We start from the raw sequence: 21,454 nt of genomic DNA, 5'->3' as shown, positions 1-21,454 counted from the left end.
TGATTACCCAGTTCATAGATTTTCCGTGTTTTTGGAAGCCTTTGTTTTTAAATGAATCAATGTAAGTATCTAATACACCATGACAACTGCCTAGTCTATATCATAGTAAGGGCAGGAGCAGGGTGACCACTGTGCTAGTGCAGAGCCGGGGATATCCCTGGCCTCTGTCAGATTCTACAAAGGAAACTTGGGAGAACTACTTTTGTTTCCTTTGAATAAAGGTCAATAGTAGGTTGAGTGAATGAGGTTGAGGAAGAAATAGAAAGAATAGAGATGAATGTGTTTTGACATTAGATTATGAGTTGAATTCCCTGCCTTGTCTCCATGCAATCGTAAGTTCTCATATTCTTTCTGAGACTCAATGTTACTATTTTTAAAACGGAGATAAAAAAGAATGATCTCACAAGATTATAGTAAGCCTGATGCAATTATATCTGTAGGTTGCTGCTTGTCAACTATAAAGTGATATACTACTTTAAATGTTGTTAGTCATTAAGGAATAATCATTTCAAGACAGTTCCAAAGTGCAAGATGATTAGATCACTCTTGGCGTTTGTTCTGATAGGATTTCACTAGTATTTTATTTATTTAAATATATATATTTGAATATATACATATATATACACACACACATATATATGTAGTCTGTGTATACTCATTATTTGCTATTTGTTTGGGGACACGTGTGATAAGTAGGCTGCATCATTAGTTGACAGCAAACTTCTCAAATGAGAATCAAAGACGACATAAAAACCAGTGAGAAAGAATTTGGAAGAAAAGGGAGAGTCATGTGGTAAAAAAGACAGAAACTGCCACTTCATATTAGAGAAGAACAGAGGTAGGAAGGAGGTGGTAGTGACCGCTAGGACTTTCAGAGGTAAATTTTGTTCTGAAAGTGGAAAAATGGGAAGCCAAATGTTGTAGAAGTATAACAGTAGCAGAGACAGTGATTGTAATAGAATAAAATTATTAGTAGGTCGTTTCCAGGGACTCTTCACTGCAGTTTCCCATCTATGACAAACTAAACGTCCTTAACAATTGAGCACATATTCTGCTTATACCTTTTGTTCCCTTCCCCTACTCCAAATCTCAGTGCTAATTAGCAGCACATGTTAGGGGAAGAAAGCCTGGTAAGACATTCCTACATGAGATCTGGGTTTGCTTCAAATCTCCCAAATGCCCTCAAGCTCAACAGATGGTTCTTGCTTTTGTTTAAAGAAGAATAACTTTGAGGTATCAATAGTGCAACACCCCAACCCTGCTGCCTTTTAGTGAAAATTAAGGCAAAGGGCATGTTAACCATATCAACAAAATAGGAGAAGTAAAAGGGAAACCCATAGGTTCCTTGATGGGTGACAGAGAATTGGTAAATAGATCATAGCTGGTGGATCAAAACGGAATGACAAAAAGGATGTCCCCCAAAATGGAATCACAATTTCAAAATAGAGAATAAATTATTTAACTGTTTAAGACCCTGTAATTTTTAGTGAGTTAAAACTTTACCTATGTAATAAGCTTTATGTTCAGATAAAATGTGATAATGTTTATAGGATGTTATACTGATTAACTCACTCAGTTCCTAAATACAGTGGGATGGGTGGGGTGTCAATTCTTCTCATAACCATTTTATATATAATGAACCAGAGAAGTTAAAATGTTCTCCTAAAGTCATGCAACAAATAATTCAGGAGTCAAAGGTCAAATGCTGGTCTTCTGTTGCCAAGTCCTTTGTTTTGACAACTATTCCTAATGGCTAAAGAAGCAAATTAGAAACAAAACAAGAAGGAGAAAGAGAAGAGAAAGAAATATAATTCAGTCAGATGTTTTCAAATATTTAAAATGTATTTATTTTGAATTTTCATACAGTGAAATTCACTCGGTGTACAGTTCTATTACTTTTGACAAATGCATAGAGTCAAGTAATCACTGTCATCGAAATTAAGGTACAGGGCTTCCCTGGTGGCGCAGTGGTTGACAGTCCGTCTGCCGATGCAGGGGATGCGGGTTCGTGTCCCGGTCCGGGAAGATCCCACATGCCGCGGAGCGGCTGGGCCCGTGAGCCATGGCCACTGAGCCTGCGCGTCTGGAGCCTGTGCTCTGCAACGGGAGAGGCCACGGCAGTGAGAGGCCCGCGTACCGCAAAAAAAAAAAAAAAAAAAGATACAGAGCAGTTCCATCACCCCCCAAAATTTCCTCACGCTGCCCTTTTATATTCATCCCCTCCCTTGCCCCCAGTCCCTAACAACCATTGATCTCTTTGTTCCTCAAGTTTTGCCAATTCAAGAATGTCTATCAATGAAATCAAACAGTATGGAGCTTTGAGTCTAGCTTCTCTTTGTTTTCAAATTTTTTATATGAGTGCTTGGAATCACCTGGAAAATATGTGAATATTTCCCTATATTTTTGTTTATATCCGAAACTGTGCAATCCTGTAGAAACCGCTGGATTCCCACGTTTATTGTGAAAGATGATGTCCAAATTCTGAGGCAAATCATTGTTCATATTATACCACTAATGGCTGTCCCTAATATACCTAGAGGGAATACCAACACAGAAAATGCAAGTCTGGCTGTCAGGGTTTTTGAGTGTCACCATCATTACTACATCAGACTTTTGACTGAGATTATGAGGAATAATTATTGATATGTGATTAGGTATATCAGCTACCTCTTTAAATCAGCCCTCTGCACAGCACTGTTACTTAGAAGTCTATGTAAATTCCTTTACATGCTTTTACATCATGCGAGTCTTATGTTGCCACTTGATGGGGAAAAACATTAAATCTTTTTAGAACATTTTGTTCGGTTGAACATTGCGTTAAAAAGTATTTCATAATATGAGCTTGAAATTGTAGGGAGAACTATGTTAGGAAATCAAATATATACCCAAAAGCAGAAAACAAGAGCTTCCCTGGTTGCCAAGGGAACCGTTGTTTGCAAATTTCTGTTTATTGAATGTTTGACTGTAAAAGAACAAAACTGTTGAAAGGGGGAAAACCTCTTTATCTTGAGTGATAGAATATGAATGTTACTCCTTTCTGCTTGGGAAAAGAAACATAAACATGGGATTTCAGGCTAGATGGGCTTCTGCACTCTTTTGTAAACTGCTTAAACCATACGGTTTGTTAATTCTTGTTTGTAATTCTTTGTTTCTTATGTAATTGAGCTATTTTTTCCCCAAGAAAAACTTTGCAGTTTATTTTTATTGATAGCATACAACACATTTTATTATGCTTTCTTTCTTCCCCTTTAGTCACATGGTGACTTAATTCTTTTTAACTTCTTATTTTGAGTAAAATATTAGAATTATAGAAAGCTTGCAAAAATAGGACAGACATCTTACAAAAATAAGATATCCTTTACCCATTTCTCCTTATTTTATCAACTTATATAACCATGGTACATTCAATTGTCAAAACCAGGAAATTAACATGTGATGCCATACTATTAACTACAGACTTATTCCAATTTCATCAATTTTTCCAGTAATGTCATTTTTCTGCTCCAAGATCCAGTCCAAGATCACACATTGTATTAGTTGGTATGTCCCTTTAGTCTCCTCCACTTTGATAGTTTCTCAGTCAGTATTTGTCTTTCATGATCTTGGCACTTTTAGTGAGTATTGGTCAGCTATCTCTAGTCGAACTTTTAAAATGCTTGTTACAAATCTTAGCTGAAATTTTAAATGTTCGTTACCAACCTGCATTTGTTTCTTTGTGAGTTGTAGGATATTTATTAGAGTTTTAGTGATTTTTGCTTAAAAGTTACAAGAACCCCCTGTATATTAAGATGCTAACATTTGTTTAAAAATATTTCTCCCACATGATTATGTTATTAGGTATACATAAGGGTTTATTTTGGTTTTATTTTTTCTAGTTTGTCTATGTTCACATTGACAAGCTTTTCCTACTGATGTCTTCCGTTATAGAAATCAGAAATGTCTACAAATATTTTATTCTAGTTGTTTTATAGTTTATTTTAGGGTATTTAGTATTTTAATTGATTTGCAGTTTACTTGTGTCTTCCATCACTTCTAAGCATAATAAAATTATCCTTATGTAGGTATAAGAAATATTCACATGTATTTTATTTTATTTTTTCAAAATCTGTTTTTTTTTTTTTTTATAAATCTTTACTGGAGTATAATTGCTTCACAATACTGTGGTACTTTCTATTGTACAACAAAGTGAATCAGCCATATGCATACATATATCCCCATATCCCCTGCCTCATGAGCCTCTCTCCCACCCTCTGTATCCCACCCCTCTAGCTCTTCGAAAAGCACTGAGCTGATCTCCCTGTGCTATGCTGCTGCTTCCCACTAGCTAACTACTTTACATTTGGTAGTGTATATATGTCGCTGCTACTCTCACTTCACCCCAGCTTCCCCCTCCCGACCATGTCCTCAAGTCCATTCTCTATGTCTACGTCTTTATTCCTACCCTGCCACTAGGTTCATCAGTACCTTTTTATTTATTTATTTATTTTTTTAGATTCCATATATATGTGTTAGCATACGGTATTTGTTTTTCTCTTTCTGACTTAACTTCACTCTGTATGACAGATTCTAGGTCCACCCACCTCACTACAAATAACTCAATTTTGTTTCTTTTTATGGCTGAGTAATATTCCATTGTATATACGTGCCACATCTTCTTTATCCGTTCATCTGTTGATGGACATTTAGGTTGCTTCCACGTCCTGGCTATTGTAAATAGTGCTGCAGTGAACACTGTGGTACATGTCTTTTTTGAATTATGGTTTTCTCAGGGTATATGCCCAGTAGTGGGATTGCTGGATCATATGGTAGTTCTATTTTTAGTTTTTTAGGAACCTCCATACTGTTCTCCATAGTGGTTATATCAATTTATATTCCCACCAACAGTGTAGGAGGGTTCCCTTTTTACCACACCCTTTCCAGCATTTATTGTTTCTAGATTTTTTGATAATGGCCATTCTGACTGGTGTGAGGTGATACCTCATTGTACTTTTTATTTGTATTTCTCTAATAATTAGTGATGTTGAGCATCTTTTTATGTGCCTCTTGGCCATCTGTATGTCTTCTTTGGAAAAACGTTTATTTAGGTCTTCCACCCATTTTTTTAATTGGACTTTTTTTTTTTTGATATTGAGCTGTATGAGCTGTTTGTATATTTTGGAGATTTATCCTTTGTCTGTTGTTTCATTTGCAAGTATTTTCTCCCATTCTGAGGGTTGTCTATTTGTCTTGTTTATGGTTTCCTTTGCTGTGCAAAAGATTTTAAGTTTCATTAGGTCCCATTTTTTAATTTTTGTTTTTATTTTCATTACTCTAGGGAGTGGGTCAAAAAAGATCTTGCTGTGGTTTATGTCAAAGAGTGTTTTTCCTATATTTTCCTTTAAGAGTTTTATACTGTCTGGTCTTACATTTAGGTCTTTTATCTACTTGGAGTTTATTTTTGTGTATGGTGTTCATTAGTGTTCTAATTTCATTCTTTTACATGTAGCTGTCCAGTTTTCTCAGCACCAGTTATTGAAGAGTCTGTCTTTTCTCCGCTGTATGTTCTTGTCTCCTTTGTCGTAAATTAGGTGACCATATGTGCATAGGTTTATCTCTGGGCTTTCTATCCTGTACCACTGATCTATATTTCTGTTTTTGTGCAAGTACCATACTGTCTTGATTACTGTAGCTTTGTAGTACAGTTTGAAGTCTGGGGGCCTGCTTCCTCCAGCTCCATTTTTCTTTCTCAAGAATGATTTGACTATTCAGGGTCTTTTGTGTTTCCATACAAATTGTAAAATTTTTTGTTCTAATTCTGTGAAGAATGCCATGTAGCTTGATAGGGATTGCACTGAATCTGTAGATTACTTTGGGTAGTATAGTCATTTTCACAATATTGATTCTTCCAATCCAAGAACATGGTACATTTCTCTATCTCTTTATGTCATCTTTGATTTCTTTCATCAGTGTTTTATAGTTTTCTGTGTACAAGTCCTTTGCCTCCTTAGGTAGGTTTATTCCTAGGTATTTTATTCTTTCTCTTGCAATGGTAAATGAGATTGTTTCCTTTATTTCTCTTTCTGATTTTTCATTTTTAGTGTATAGGAATGCCAGAGATTTCTGTGCATTAATTTTGTATCCTGCAACCTTACCAAATTCATTGATTAGTTCTAGTGGTTTTCTGGTGGCATTTTTAGGATTTTTTATGTATATTATCATGTCATCTGCAGACAGTAACAGTTTTACTTCTTCCTTTCCAATTTGTATTCCCTTTATTTCTTTTTCTTCTCTGATTGCTGTAGCTAGGACTTCCAAAACTATGTTGAATAAGAGTGGTGAGAGTGAACATCCTTGTCTTGTTCCTGATCTTAGTGGAAATGCTTTCAGTTTTTCACCATTGAGTATGATGTTTGCTGTGGGTTTGTCATATATGGCCTTTGTTATTTTGAGGTAGGTTCCCTCTATGCCCATTTTCTGGAGAGTTTTTATCATAAATAGGTGTTGAATTTTGTCAAAAGCTTTTTCTGCATCTGTTGAGATGATCATATGGGTTTTATTTCTTAATTTGTTATTATGGTGTATCACATTGATTGATGCATATATTGAAGAATCCTTGCATTTCTGGGATAAATCCCACCTGATCATGGTGTATGATCCTTTTAATATGTTATTGGATTCTGTTTGCTAGTATTTTGTTGAGGATTTTTGCATCTATGTTCATCAGTGATACTGGTCTATAATTTTCTTTTTTAGTGATATCTTTTTTGGTTTTGGCATCAGGGTGATGGTGGCTTCTTTGTAGAATGAATTTGGGAGTGTTCCTCCCTCTGCAATTTTTTGGAAGAGTTTGAGAAGGATTAGTGTTAGCTCTTCTCTAAATGTTTGGTTGAATTCATCTGTGAAGCCATCTGGTCCTGGACTTTTGTTTGTTGGAAGATTTTAAATTACAGTTTCAATTTAATTACTTGTGATAGGTCTGTTTATATTTTCTAATTCTTCCTAGTTCAGTCTTGGAAAATTGTACGTTTCCAAGAATTTGTCCATTTCTTCATGGTTGTCCATTTTATTGATATATAGTTATTTGTAGTAGTCTCTTATAATCCTTTGTATTTCTGAGGTGTCACTTGTGATTTCTCCTTTTTCATTTCTAATTTTATTGATTTGCATCCATTTTATTCTAGATTTTTTAAATATATAATTTGAAATGCATTTTAGTGCCTATAACTCTTTACTCCATCTGCAGTTTATTATTTAGTTTGATCTCAGGCTAAGGTCAAAGTGATGTTTTCTAAATAATCAACAGTTTTTCGAATATCATTAACTGAATTCACATACTATTCTCATTGATTGGTATTGCCTCATTCTTACTATATTAAGTTCCTTTATATTCTAAGATCTGTTTATGGGCTATTTAGTTTGTTCCACTGATTTTCTGTCCAATTTTCTCTCACTAATAGAGTATTTTCATTACTGTGGCTTTATTATAGCAAATTTGCCCTCGTTGCTTTTGATTTTCAAAACGTTATCTCTTTGGTCTTTTCAGTTTTTCAAGGGAACATCAGAATCATTTGGTCAAGTTTAAGAGAAACTCACTGTTTTTCTGATTATTTAGATATTTTCTATCTTTTAGTGAAATTTTAGTGTTCTTCAAATGGCTGTAATACATAACTTACAAAAGTCATTGTTTTAAAGGTTTGCGTATTCAATCTGTAGATGTTATCTTTTATCTTTATATATTTAAATTGTTTACTAAAGGAATACAGGAAAACTAAACAGTTTTTGTATTATCTATTATATAGCTACTTGGTTGAACTCATTAAATCTAACAGTTTAGCGAATTGTTTTTGTTCCTCAAGTAATGATAAATTTTGTCTTTTTTATAATTTTTTGTCATATCTTGATTTATTGATCAAAATTCCAGAACAGGGTTAAATAGCACTGTGGATAATGATTCTCTAATATTTTGTCATTAAATATGATTCTGAGTCCAAAATTATGTTGAATGCAAGACACAGATCAGATACTTTAATGAAAAAAGAGAAAAAAGAAAGAAAGTCACCAATTTCCTATTGCCTATTGGCATTTCTAAAGGATTATCAGTTGTGAAGGAATGACCACAATTTGACATGTAAACATACAGTTCTCACCAAATGAAATTGTCAAGTTGGGGGCTATTTAAGAATAAATATGGGTAACAGTCTGCAGTTTTTAAAAATCCCTGGATATTTTTGCTCCCCTAAAACTTTCTTGTTAATAATTATCAGCAAGAGATTAAATAAGAGGTTTATCTCTGATACAAGGGCTTCATGGTTAATTGAATCAATAGTCTCAGCTGCTGGGATCACCAGCTTCTGGTACTCAGTTATTGAGAGCTCCATTAAATCAGATAACATATGTGAGATGTCAGCAAGATACCAAATTCACAATAGATACTCAGTAAATATTAACCACCCTCACCCTGTCCTTAAGAGGTAATAAAATATTTACTTAAGAAACACAGGCCGGCTTTCTAGGAGTTGGCAAGAACCTAATAGAAATCAAAGAGGCCTGTAAGGGACATTGTGAGTTAATGGCAACTTCCTGCTTTCTACCTCCATCTTGGCTCCTGGAAATTTCTCCTTGCTTTCCTCACTCTCCTCTCCCTAGACTCGCTTAGCCCAAGTCCTGACACATTATCATTTTCTTCTCTTATATCCTCAGAGACATCTTTGGGCTTTTAAAGAATGGACTTTGTAAGGAAACTAAGAGAAAACCCAAACAAAACCCCAAATAATAATAACGTCATAATAGAACACAGGGTCTCCATTCTAAGAATCATAGAATTTTAGTTAATTCTAGGAACATTCACTGCATATCACACCCCATGCAGGGCACTACAAAGATTAAGCCAAGACACCTATGGTCAAAAAGACCCTTGGGGGCTTCCCTGCTGGCGCAGTGGTTGAGAGTCCGCCTGCCTATGCAGGGGACACGGGTTCGTGCCCCGGTCTGGGAAGCGGCTGGGCCCGTGAGCCATGGCCGCTGAGCCTGCGCGTCCGGAGCCTGTGCTCCGCAACGGGAGGGGCCACAACAGTGACAGGCCCGCGTACCGAAAAAAAAAAAAAAAAGACCCTTGGTTTGAGCTATGGCTGCTGATCTGGGTGCATCACCATGAGAGCCTCTCAGCATGGAAACATCTAACAAGGAACATCCCCTTCAAGTGTGTCAACTTAAAAGAAGAGGTGGAGGATTTCTGGACTCCAGGGCTTGGCTGGGATAGCTCTTTAAACATGTATCCCTGTTCCTTCCAATCCTGACTTTACATGAAACCCCTAACCCTGACTTTGCGCTCTGTTAAAGTAGGACACAAACGGATTACTACTGGGTATGCTGGGTGAGAGTGGCTTTCCTATTCTTTTGCTAAATATGGTAATTATCCCTTTAAGGAAAGGGCTAACATTTATTATTTGTCTCTTATGGGCATGGTACTGTAAATTTGGGTTTCAAATCGTGGACGATATTGGGATTATCAGTCACTCTTCTGGAAATGTGTGGAAATGGAGGGAACTTGTTGCTAGGAATAGGAGAGCCACTTCAAACGAAAAGCCAAGGAATGGAGTACAGAGGGCTCAGTCAGCAATATAGACAAAGCGGGGAGCAGAAGCCTGGTCTTAGAACTGTATTCTGTGATAACAGGGAGGAGGGTGTATGCTCAGACCCAGAACAGAGGACCTCCTGTGTGCAAAACACATGGACCAGCAACCAGTGGGAAGACGGCTACATGAAATCCTGAGCGGGGAATGATTGGAAATTAGTAGTTTGAGTCCATTACTCATTTAAGGGTCAGTAATATTAACAGCATCTACTTTATTTAGAGAGCTACTTAATTTTATGTTACTGAAAATACAACAGATATTTACAATATAGGTTAAGTAATGACTTCCTTCTTTATAATCTTATGTTTCGTTATATGGACATAATTTCTTACAGTGAATTCTTCTATTTTAGACTTTTCAGGTACCCAGCCATTCTTCCTCTCATTAGTTATTTTACATAGGGGTGGAATTAGCTGGCTGTGATACCCTTTTCTGGCTGTCCTTATGGATAGAACACAGAGGTAAATTTATATCATCCGTACTTCAGAGCACGGTATTATCTATTTGGGGTTTTCTCTCTCCAGAGCTAAATGGCAAGGAATTAGACATCATAGCTTAAAATCACATGCCTCAGAGCCAAACTGCCTGGGTTGGAATTATGTTCTCTCTTATTTCCAACTCTATGAACTTGGGCAAGTTCCTTCTACTTTCAGTGCCTCAGTTTCCCCATATATAAATGAGAATGACAATAGTACCTACTTTATAAGAGCGTTATGTGGATTAAATGAGTTCATGTTTGTAAATCACCTAAAACAGTGCTTGGCTTGTAGAAAGCCAAATGTTTTAAATAAAATTTAGAGATTTTCACCCCTGCCTAAACTTTTAATTTCATAGCTTTATACACCCAGTAAATTTTCACAGAGCTCCTAATAAGGACCATGCATTTCACTGATTGAAGAACCAGGCTGCAACATTAGAACAAGTAGTATCTGTATGATATGTTCAGTTTACAAAGCTCTCCTCATTTCAGTTTAATTGTTATAACAATACTATGAGGAAGGCATTATAAGAATTCTCAAGAATCTCATTTTTAAGTAAATAGGCTAACAGAAAGGAAGTCAATGGATGGATGGATGGATGGATGGATGGATGGATGGATGGATGGATGGGTGGATGGATAGATGGATGGATGGATGGATGGATGGATGGATGGATGGATGGACGGGCTAGCTGATGGGTAGCCAGGTAGATAGGCATCTGACAGTATGAATATTACAAATTTGTACAATTTCAGCTTTAAGTGTGGACTTTATTTTTAAAAACTGGTTGAGAAAAGGTTTACATAATCTAGGAATAAAATATTTGCAGAGAAGAGGAAGCTACTTTTTCAAAAAAGGAAATTATAAGTGAGTAAAAATGTGTTTGTTTTGGATTTATGCATTATAGCAGTGTTGAAAATCCCAAAAAAATCAAAAAAGGAAGACTTTAAAAACAAAGTGAACCAGGCCAATTGAATTTCACTTTCCAGGCTCAAGAAATGCTAAAAAACAAGCAGAGGCAGAGGCAGGTTATTATTACTTTAATGAGCTACAATGATGCATAAGAAAGGGAAACATTTTTGTACTTTCTGATGTGTTTACTTCTCCATCAGATTAAAACATTTACATAAAAGGTGTGAAATCTCTGAAACTGCTCAAATGTTTTTTGTGGTTATATTAATTTTTCAATCCAAAGTTTTGATTATTTGGAAACTTTTCATGTTGGGTGTTCTGTAAGCATGGGTTTCCAGAAGTCTGTAGTTAGGCATTATTTAGACTAAACATCTGGAAGACTAGCATAGTATAAGTCAAAGATGGTTAGTTAGGGCCTTGGGGATGGAGTTTTCCCAAGTGACTTTGGGAAAATCATTTCTGTTTTATGGTTCTCAGTTTCTTCTTTTACAAAATTGTGGGATTTGGACTAGAGTATGCCTAAAAGCTCCTTGCAACTGCAGAACCAGCCAGTTTTCACTCCAGCATTTTAACTAGGATTTTGTAGACATTGCTTTCTTTTGTTTTACATTTTTGACTGAGTTCACTCCTCCTTGGAAAAATGACTCCTCAGGAAGCCTTTCTGAAAGGCCAGTTAGTCTTCAGGCACTTCAGCGGGCTTAAAATAATCAACGTGTGTCTGTGGCAGCTGCCCAGCCAGACCACGCACAGGAAAAATCACCCCACCCCTGGATGGGCTTCACACTAGAGACCCACACTTAACTGTGACCCTATTTAACTTTGCTGTGTAGCTGGGACTGATCAGACATAGGAGGCTTTCATGAAAGGGGAAAGCTTTGATTTTTAAGATGAGACCTGGAGGTCAGGTCTGTTCAACCATAAAAAAGATGCTTATGAGGGTAAGTCCTTGAAGAACTCATCATGGCTTCTTTGAAGTTACTGCTGATACTATATTTGGGGATCCAGTAAGCTGCTTAAATAAAAAAAGAACGGATAAGATGGTTGGATTAAGATGGAAAAGAAGAGACAAACTTGGCTCTTAGGAAAGATCTCCCAGTGTTCCCCAAAAGGAATATTTTGGGGATTGATTTTACTTTTAATTGATTTTACTTTCTCCCAAATCTCTTTGACTTTTACATTATCCAGATGACCCACTTGCATGCTGACTTCATCTGGTGTGGTGGAGACACGTGATACAGGTTTCTTGAATCACTACCTTTGTTTGCACCAGAAACCTGATGTTGAAGGCTTAGCCTTTCTGGAGGTGGTGGTCACCACAGTTAATGGAAGAAACTTTGAACTAATGTCATAGCTTCCTATTTTATTACAGAAGTAGACCAACTGTGAACCTTTCTAATCAAAGTCCTCAGGCTTGTGCCACCTCTTGCTGCCAGCAATCATGACTACTGGCAGAATTGTGTCCACTGGGCAAGGCATGTTTAATTTCATTCTCATCATTATCGTTAACATTCACTAAATGCCTATCTGTCCTAAATACTCAAGATAACAAGAAAATATGGCAAGTTCTTGTCATCACGATGGAGAGAAGGCATACTGAAATAGAAATAATTGCAGCAACCTCATTTGTGGGTTTGCTGGTGTATGTATTTGTGTAGGTGAGTTTTAAGTAGTGTCACATAGATTTTTCTATTTGCTCCTTACAGCAACCCCTCGAGGTAGACCATGCAGGAATCATCACTGCTATTTCATTAATGAGTTTATTGAAACTAGGAGGGCAGTGTGGTGACTTGTTTGAGGTTCTCGAAATGGAAGACAGACCCAGCTCATCTGTCTTCTTACAATTACAAAGTGTCAAATTAACAATACAATTGACCGTAGAACTTTGAACTGCATGGGTCCACTTATACGCACATTGTTTTTAATAGTTGAATCCCAGGATGCTGAACCACAGGTATGGGGGAACTGCATGGAGGGCTGACTCTAAAGTTATATGGGATTTTTGACTGCGTGGAGGATGGGTCCCCAACCCCTGTGTTGTTCAAGGGTCAACTGAATTGGGAATGACTGTAAGCATCCTGCCATTTATGGACGTAAGGATAGAGGGACATTCTCATGTAAGACTAAATCATTAAATCATTGAACCAATGCCGCTGAGTATTTTGACCATTTCTCAGTTCTGGAAACTAAGCTTAACCTCTCCAGCCATTCTGAATATGAGATTCTCACATTGTACTTCTGGATTAGAAAGAAATACCTTGTATTTTGGCATAAAAATAGGTGTCTATTCTAGGGAAAAACATGGTTAAAGTAATATCAGTGTCATTAACCTCCATTGCCTGAGAGGAGTCTGTGTTCACAGACTCTGGGAGGGCCAGTTCCTCGTGGGGATTTTTCTCTTCTGTTTGTCTGACTAAACTTTCCTTAAATGTCAGGTCAAAGAAGTGACTGTATTGAATCTTCCCAGTTACTGAATGAATGGCAATTCTCTTGACTTTTTGAAGGGAGGTCTTGGTCAAGCTAAGTCTAAATTTCCTTGGGTGTTCTAAGTCTCCTGTGTGTATTTTGGATAGGAACAAGTGGTATAGAATCCAGTGGTTTCTTCCTACATTAGTCACAGTGGCATTAAGGTTTCTGCATCTATTTCCATAGTAATCTGGCCCATTACCACACAAGGAGCTTACAGACATCTGTATTAGAGGGAAAGACAGAAATATTTAGTCTGTCCTAGAATAGTGAACTGTTTAAAGAGAGGAGTGTAAAAATCCAAGTGATAACATGTGGAAATACATCCACAACCACTTATAATTCATTTTCTCCTTAGGCCTATAGTGTGAAGGTAAACTACCAGTGTGAAGTAGTAGAGCTAGAAATACCTGAAATATTTAACATTTAAGCCTTGTTTTTCTCATCTGTAAAAATGAGATTACCACTCACCTTATAATGATGTTAAGAAGACTTAATGTGATAATATATTTAAAGTGTTTAGCACAGCAGTACGATGCGTGGTAGCTATTACTATTATCATTATTACCATTATCATTTTGCAGAAATGTGCATCTGTGTACAAGTGAGATTGAACTGGTGAGAAACTGTGAATAATTAGTTTAGCAAAACTAACCACAATGGCTAAGAAAGTAATTTAAAGTAGATGTCCTCTTATTAGAAATTATTTTTGCTGAGTAAAATAACACTTCCTTATAAAGTTTCATATAACTCTGAACAGCTGCATGTAAAAGCTTTCATAATGAAAGGATAAATTCATAAAAGGCTATGGAATTGACTGCTGTGTCTTCACTCACCTGGTAACTCATGGGAAAGATAAGCTGAACGCCTTCCTTTTCACTGACTTGTTCGAATCGGTTATACTTAGGTTAATATGTATGTGTATATATGGGGGAATATGTGTCTATGGCATTACAGAGTTTTCTGTGGCATTAAAGCACTTTCTGTCTGCTTGGGACCAATTTTCACCATTCCAATGTCCCGAATAATTTGGCTTTAATCACAGAGACAAGATCATTCAAGTGAAAGAGAGAAACCTTTCAGGAGATCGACTGTGGAGAGTTATAACGTTCATCTGTTTGCTTGTGTATCCACAAACAAAGCTTGCCTCCTGTTCCAAGACTAGCAGGGGCTGCGGCATCAACAGCACTCAACAGCTCATACCACATGTATAATGCATTGTGGCTTAGGGGTGCAACTCCATGGCAAACACATAACTGTGTACTGCTGGCAGTAAATGTGCTAAGGAGAAAGCCAGAGGAGAATTCCTTTTTCAATCCATTTCCCATTAACCAAGCTGTCTCTGGGACTTATTTTGGTTATTGTCAGGAGTCAGATATATTTACCACGCTGTTACTGGCTCCATAGAATCAACAAACCTTTTGCATCCCATGTGTGTGCTATTTAGCCTCTGGAAATAATATCTCCTTTTGAAATATTTTTTGGGATGATTCCCAAACTTTGGTAACTGGAGAACCAACAGTAAAATAGTTTTTTTTTTTTCTTTCCTGAGAGAGCAGCTGAGGTGGCTTAAATGTATACTTGTAAGTAGAATTTCACTGCACTGCTCAAGCCATGGCTGCCTGATTTATGAAGGAAAAATAAATGACATTGCCGTATGATATACTGCTTCCTTGAACAGAATTCTTTAGGATACGGAAGACTACTTCTGACTGACAGGACAGCTGGAAAGGCGCTAAAGAACAAATTCAAGGGAACACACAGAGAGAGGATGGGGCAGGTCCCATGATAGAGTGTGCTGCCACCTATCTGGCTTCAGATCTAAGATATCGGTAGCCACCGATAAAAATATTCTTAAAGGAACCAGATTTTTTACTGAAAGAACTCATTGATTTTGTACACACGTTTGAAGGGCTACCTTAGACCTATTTGGAATGGCTGTGGCTAGTGGATTGAGTTGGTAGAAATTTTAAGAGAGATTCTAGTCAGCATAAGAAAGGACACTGGAATGGCCAGAGCTGTCCAAAGCTGGAATGGGCTGCTTCGGAAGACTGTGAATTTCCTGTCACTGGGGGTATTCAAGAAGAAGTCACATGACCACTGACAGAACTTTGCAGAGGATTTAAGCACCAGAAGAGAGGGTGGAGGTTTGGCCAAGTGACTCTTATGGTCTTTTCCATTGCAGAGATTCAATGGAAAAAGCAGTGGGAATATAGTAAATTTATGTTAGATTTGTAACTTATGAACTTGTCATTCTTTCCACAAATCATATTCCAGATGAAAAAATAAGATACATTGAATAAAAGTTAAGCATTACTGTTCTTCCCATTAAACACACCAGGCAACTAAACTAAGACAGATTAGGATTTACCACACACTGAAATCAGCAGAAGAACAGGAAATCCCACCAGTGAACTCTGTTGTGGATTTCTTTCCCTTAGGATAAATGAGCCAGAGATAGAGTGACTGATGATTGACTAAGAGGATTGAGAGAGAGAACAACAAACTAAAGAGCAAGTGTATTTACTAGAGACCTACCAGCATGCCTGAATTCCAAGGGAAAACACTCATTCAAAAAGCGAATGCAAATTCCCCTCCTTGCTCCCTCCCACCACACACATACACACAAACTTCTCTATCCAGATTTTTCTAACTGCTTACTTCCAGTGGACCATTCATCTCCGGTCCTATCCTTTGGGCAGAATTTAAGGCCAGCCAAGAATATAGCCATTATGATTTGTCTGAAGTGGTTCTCCAAAGGTACTGGCTCATTCCGGGAATACCCAAAAGGCTAAAGTAGTGAGGGCCTCAATCTACCCTCTGTAAGATGGGCCCAGTGAGTGCAATGATGCTGAACTAAACCTGATCCTAAAGGTGCCAGTTTAGGAAAGATCAGAAATGTGGGACCCATTCTCAAGTAGATCTTTCATCTTGAGGAGTAGGTCTAGGCTGGTCAAAAGGGGATGAGTAAGACAGACAAGGAGAGTTCATCGCGAGCTCCGAACTAGATAAGTGCTATTTCTACTGTGGAATACAGTCTCTTATGGGATGGGAATGAATTATTCTTCAGTGAGTGAAGGGAGGGTGAGCCGGAGGGTCTCTGGGTAAAGCTTGTTATATACTGAAACATTCTTCAAAGTTTTTTACAATTAAGTTTCTAAAAGGGATTAAGTTGATTATACTATTTTTGCCTTTCATTCTTAAAATTTATATAATCTAAATATGTAAACACAGCAAGCTAGAAGTCATCTTAAAGATCACCTGGCCCTTCATTTTACAGAAGTGACAGATTCAGAAATATCGATTGGCTTACTTAAGTTTACTCAGCAAGTTGCCAGAACTAGAATCCATGTCTCCTGTGTCCTGGTCCCATACTTTCTTCATTACCTGAGTGTCTCCTTCCTCACAAGTCTAGTAAAGAATTTTCTGCAGTTCTGAAGATATCAGCTTGAGAGCATGTTGCTGGCTATGGGGAAGAGTGATATAGATCAGAATGATAGATAAAGAAGGCTCTCAGGCTAAGACCAAGGCATTGGAGAAGCCACAAGACCCCCATGAATGGCATAGAAAACAGTGAGCCCCTCATTTTGACTTAAGCCACAGGGGATGTTGTGGGCTTAGGGCTGTTGTCTACATTCATTCATTCGAGGACATTCACACTCTCCCCATCATCAGCCTCACCTGCAGCCAATTAGAACTTCTTTGTCAATACATAGCATGCTTTTCTCAGTTATAGTTACTTCTCCCAGAATACATTTTTCTCTCCATTTTCAGCTGTCAAACCCTATCCATCTGTCAAGGTTGATCTCAAGTATCCCTTCCTTTATGTAGTTTTACCTCTCTTTCCCCAGTGATATGCTTTCTCACATAACCGTACCTCTTGGTCCCCTGTCTACTTTTCTCTCAGAAGGAATAAAAATTATTTGGATACAACTGGAGAATGGAATTTCAATGAAAAGAAAATTCCAAAAATTCTCCAATTTCATGTAGACCTGAAATAAGTATTTCTTCATTCACCCATTCATTCTTTTAGTTTAACAAACCTTTGCCGAGCGCCCACTCCTCATAGCCAAATCATGCTTTTCCTCAAAGACCAGCACGTACTATATTCTTCACATTATCTCTTTCTAATTCCTCACCTGTAAGTAATAAGTGCTCCTCATAAATCAGCTATTGTCTATATTTTGTCTATATTTTGCCACCGAAAGTTTTTTTCTCCCTAAATTCCCAAAGAAGATTTTTTCTCCCTAAATTCCCAAAGAAGTATTTTTCTTGAGGACAAATACAAAGAAAAAGATAAATAATTTCTCCTATTTTTAAAAACTGGGATCAAATCAGATTTACTGATATCTTACCCACACCAAATTCTTGGTCTCAGTGCAATATTTCATATGCGAAAATGATGAAGTGATGATTTAATTGACTCAATTTTCTTTTCTCATAGAGGATTTTTGAAGCCATCAGCATTTGGCAGCCAGGACCATTCCATTTACCCTCCAGTTCTGGAAAATATATTTGAAAACCTAGCAGCATGCAAAGCCAGGGTTGTTAAAATCATCATTTCCCTAAAGGATGTCAGAAGTCCTAAGGGAAAATATTTACAAGGAAAATCTGTCTTCTCTTTGGAATTTACAGGTTTTATTTGTATATTTTTCTCTTCTTACATGTTTCACCCTTGCCCCATCCCATGTGGCAAGAAGACAGACCTGCTTGTCTTTCCACCAATGAATCTGTCATCAGGTAGCTGGCTGAAGTCTATGCCTATTTAAGTAAATGTCTTTCAGTTAGTCAGTTTGCTAACAGATTCTTATCATTATCATTAGTTTATTTTTATCTTCAAAAATTGCTCAAGAATGACTTAAAAAAAAAAAAAAAAAAAAAGAATGACTTAGTAGTTCCAGTTTAACCAACCTCCTTTCAGAAAACAGCTATCGGGAGAGTGCTATAGTTTTTAATCATCTTCCATAATTTGAAAAACTTGGGGATAGAATAAATGCCACCAGTTTTGAGTTAAGTGTTCTGCATACCCACATCACTCTCTTTTGTACTTAATTCACCACCCGATTATTGTTTATCTACTTTTTGTAGCTCTCACAATGCTGTCATCTCTTACTATGTTGATATTGATACATTGTGATGGACACACTCATGTCCTGTGTGCCTATCACGTATAATTGGTGGCTAGCCTACACTGACACATTAAGCAAAACTCTCCAGTGTTTGATGAGTGGACAACTACATGAACAGCCTTTCATCCAGTTACTGAAAACCCAAGATGTGCCAAGGAGGGTTAATCACCAGCAATGTAATAGCCAATCAGAGCCACATAGAGACAGAGCTCTTTGTGAGTTGAGTATACCTTCAAATTAAGAGAGAATATTGTTCTATTTTTTCTACAAATGCATCCTTTTTTTTTTTTTTTTTTGGCTGTACGCGGGCCTCTCACCGTTGTGGCCTCTCCTGTTGCGGAGCACAGGCTCCGGACGTGCAGGCTCAGAGAGGTCTTAGCCTAAACTTTCTTTTCGGTAACGTTAGTCATTCTCTGACACCTCAAGGGAGACTTCTGGACAATACCACAGAGGTTAAGATGCCTTCCCAGTTGTTCAGTCTTACCCTGTCCTAATGTTTAAAACTAAAAATAACAGTAACATACCAATAAACCACACATTAATTTCACTTGATCCGTGGCAGATATGACTTGCTTACGTTCCATCACTGAGATAGTACTCTCTCCTTACCCAGCAGCCATCCAAGTCTTTTGTGTTCTCTTGTTAGGACTTAGACAATACAACAATACACAGACAGCCTGAGGGACTTTGTGCAATTAAGCACACACATATTTTTTGGTAAATACTTTGAGTTCCCTGGTTTTTTTTCTTCTCAAAAACTCAAGGACTTTTTGTTTTAAATAGTCTCTAATATGAAGTAGCTCGTTGAAAAGTTTTGCTCCTTCACTCTAGTGTTTTTGTCACCCTGAGAGATGGTTTTTCTTTCGATAAGAAATCTTCCTGAAAGCTTAACTGATAGAATCTGTCGTTCCACTGAGTTCATACGGGTAACCTCATTTGACGGTGGCAAGGCACCATCAGTGTTTAACGTTCAGTTGTAAACATCAGATTAAAACTTAGAGCGTTTAGAAAAAACGGGAGTCTATTATTCAGGCTCAGGACAGTAAGTAATTGAAGGAAAGGATACAAGCAGCTGGCAAAAGAGAGTGCTTTAAAAAGACATATGTGTCCTTTCCAGCTTACTCCACAGAGAAAATGTTACTCTTTAAATATGTCATTTGTCATCTAATCCTTACCAAATAGCATTTTGAAAGCTACAAATATTTACTTATAACCATGACTACACTTTAGACTAACATTCTGTAAATGCAAAGATAAGTTAATTTTCTTCATTTAGCATGAACACCTAATGTGTGAATTACTATGTGTTCTTTTTTTTTTTTTTTCCTTTGCGGTACGCGGGCCTCTCACTGTTGTGGCCTCGCCTCTCCCGTTGCGAAGCACAGGCTCCGGATGCGCAGGCTCAGCGGCCATGGCTCACGGGCCCAGCCGCTCCGCGGCATGTGGGATCTTCCCGGACCGGGGCACGAACCCGTGTCCCCTGCATCGGCAGGCGGACTCTCAACCACTGCACCACCAGAGAAGCCCTGCATCAATTTCTTTAACTTGCAAAATCTCATAACTTTCTGTATACTGGTAAACAACATCTTCATGACTCTGCCCCAAGAGAACCAATGGAGAACTCAGGCATGTCAGTGGACGATTGCAATGCCTTGACGGAGGCACTATGAGGGAATGATGTCTAAGCAAACAACTAAAGATGAGTAAGAAATAATTACGCAAAGATTTGGAAGGATATTTTTTTCGAAAAAAAGAACATAGAAATTCAGAGAGGAGAGAGTAAATGGAACTGAGACAAAATCCAACAGGACCATAGCTGAGAAAGCAACAGAGAATAGTGAAAAGAAAGTCTGGGCCAGTAAACCAGGACCAGTTAGGCAGGAGCTTGGGAGTCACTTAAGGACTATGAATTTAGCCTCAGACTAGGGGGGAGCCTTTGAAAGTTTCCATCAGGGAGGGATAAGATCAGACTTGCATTTTAGAAAGATTATTCTGGCTTCAGTGTGTTCAATAGATTAAGGGGAACAGGAGTTCACAAGAAAGTTCCCCACAGCTGTTTGCCTTTGTGCATTTAAATATGATGCCCTTATGCACACAGGAATGCTCATGCACACACACACACACAGCTTCTCAGAATTTCACTTGCCTTACTTAAGTTCTAGAAATCAAATTCACTGATGGTATTAAAAGACCTTCTTCCAAGATTAAGTTCTTCCTTGGCTAGTATATTTCTTTTTTCAGGAAATCATAATAAACCTTGACTTTTGCTTACTTTCCCATTTGACCTCCATTTCTGTTTCTGTTTCTTCATACCATATATTTGTTTTTGAAAATTAGAAAACAAGATGAAAAATAGAGATTAATTATTAAGTCCTAAGTTAAGTTCCCTGACTCCATCTGAACACAGCTGCTATTAACATCTGGTGTATAAAATTTTTTAATGAGTTTATATTACATAAATGGGTGCATAGTTTCGTCCAGTCTGCTTTTTTCTTTCAAATATATCATGAGCATCTTCGCATGGCTCGTTAGTCTCAGTGGGCGTATAATACTCTACCAAATAATTATGCTGTGATTTAGTCCATACCTATTGTTAAAAACTTCACTTTTAATTTGATCAGATCAGAGTTAGTATGGAGTCTTAGAAACTCTGCTTTACAAAACTGCCATGACATTTCCCAGGCAGACTTCTCTGTCTGGTTCTCTGGTATTATGAGTTTTCAGCATTTCTCAGGAACTTTACCAGCTAATTAAAATAATACCAGGAAAGTATCTTCCCTTTGGGAGCTTTCTACATTAGGAAAACTTTTTGGTTACAATAAAGTGAAAGAGGATGCTTAGAGGAAGAGTTTTGATC

General features: G+C 37.5%; 1 protein-coding gene across 2 annotated transcripts in view; it reads left to right on the top strand.

Moving 5' to 3' along the window:
• Nucleotides 1–21,454, top strand: part of P3H2 (prolyl 3-hydroxylase 2) — a 168,785-nt gene that overhangs the window by 77,684 nt on the left and 69,647 nt on the right. The window lies entirely within an intron of this gene.

This window comes from Orcinus orca, chromosome 5, assembly GCF_937001465.1.
Source record: "Orcinus orca chromosome 5, mOrcOrc1.1, whole genome shotgun sequence".
NCBI lineage: Eukaryota > Metazoa > Chordata > Mammalia > Artiodactyla > Delphinidae > Orcinus > Orcinus orca.
Note: the sequence above shows the minus strand (reverse complement) of the source record. Positions and strands in the feature narration are given on the sequence as shown.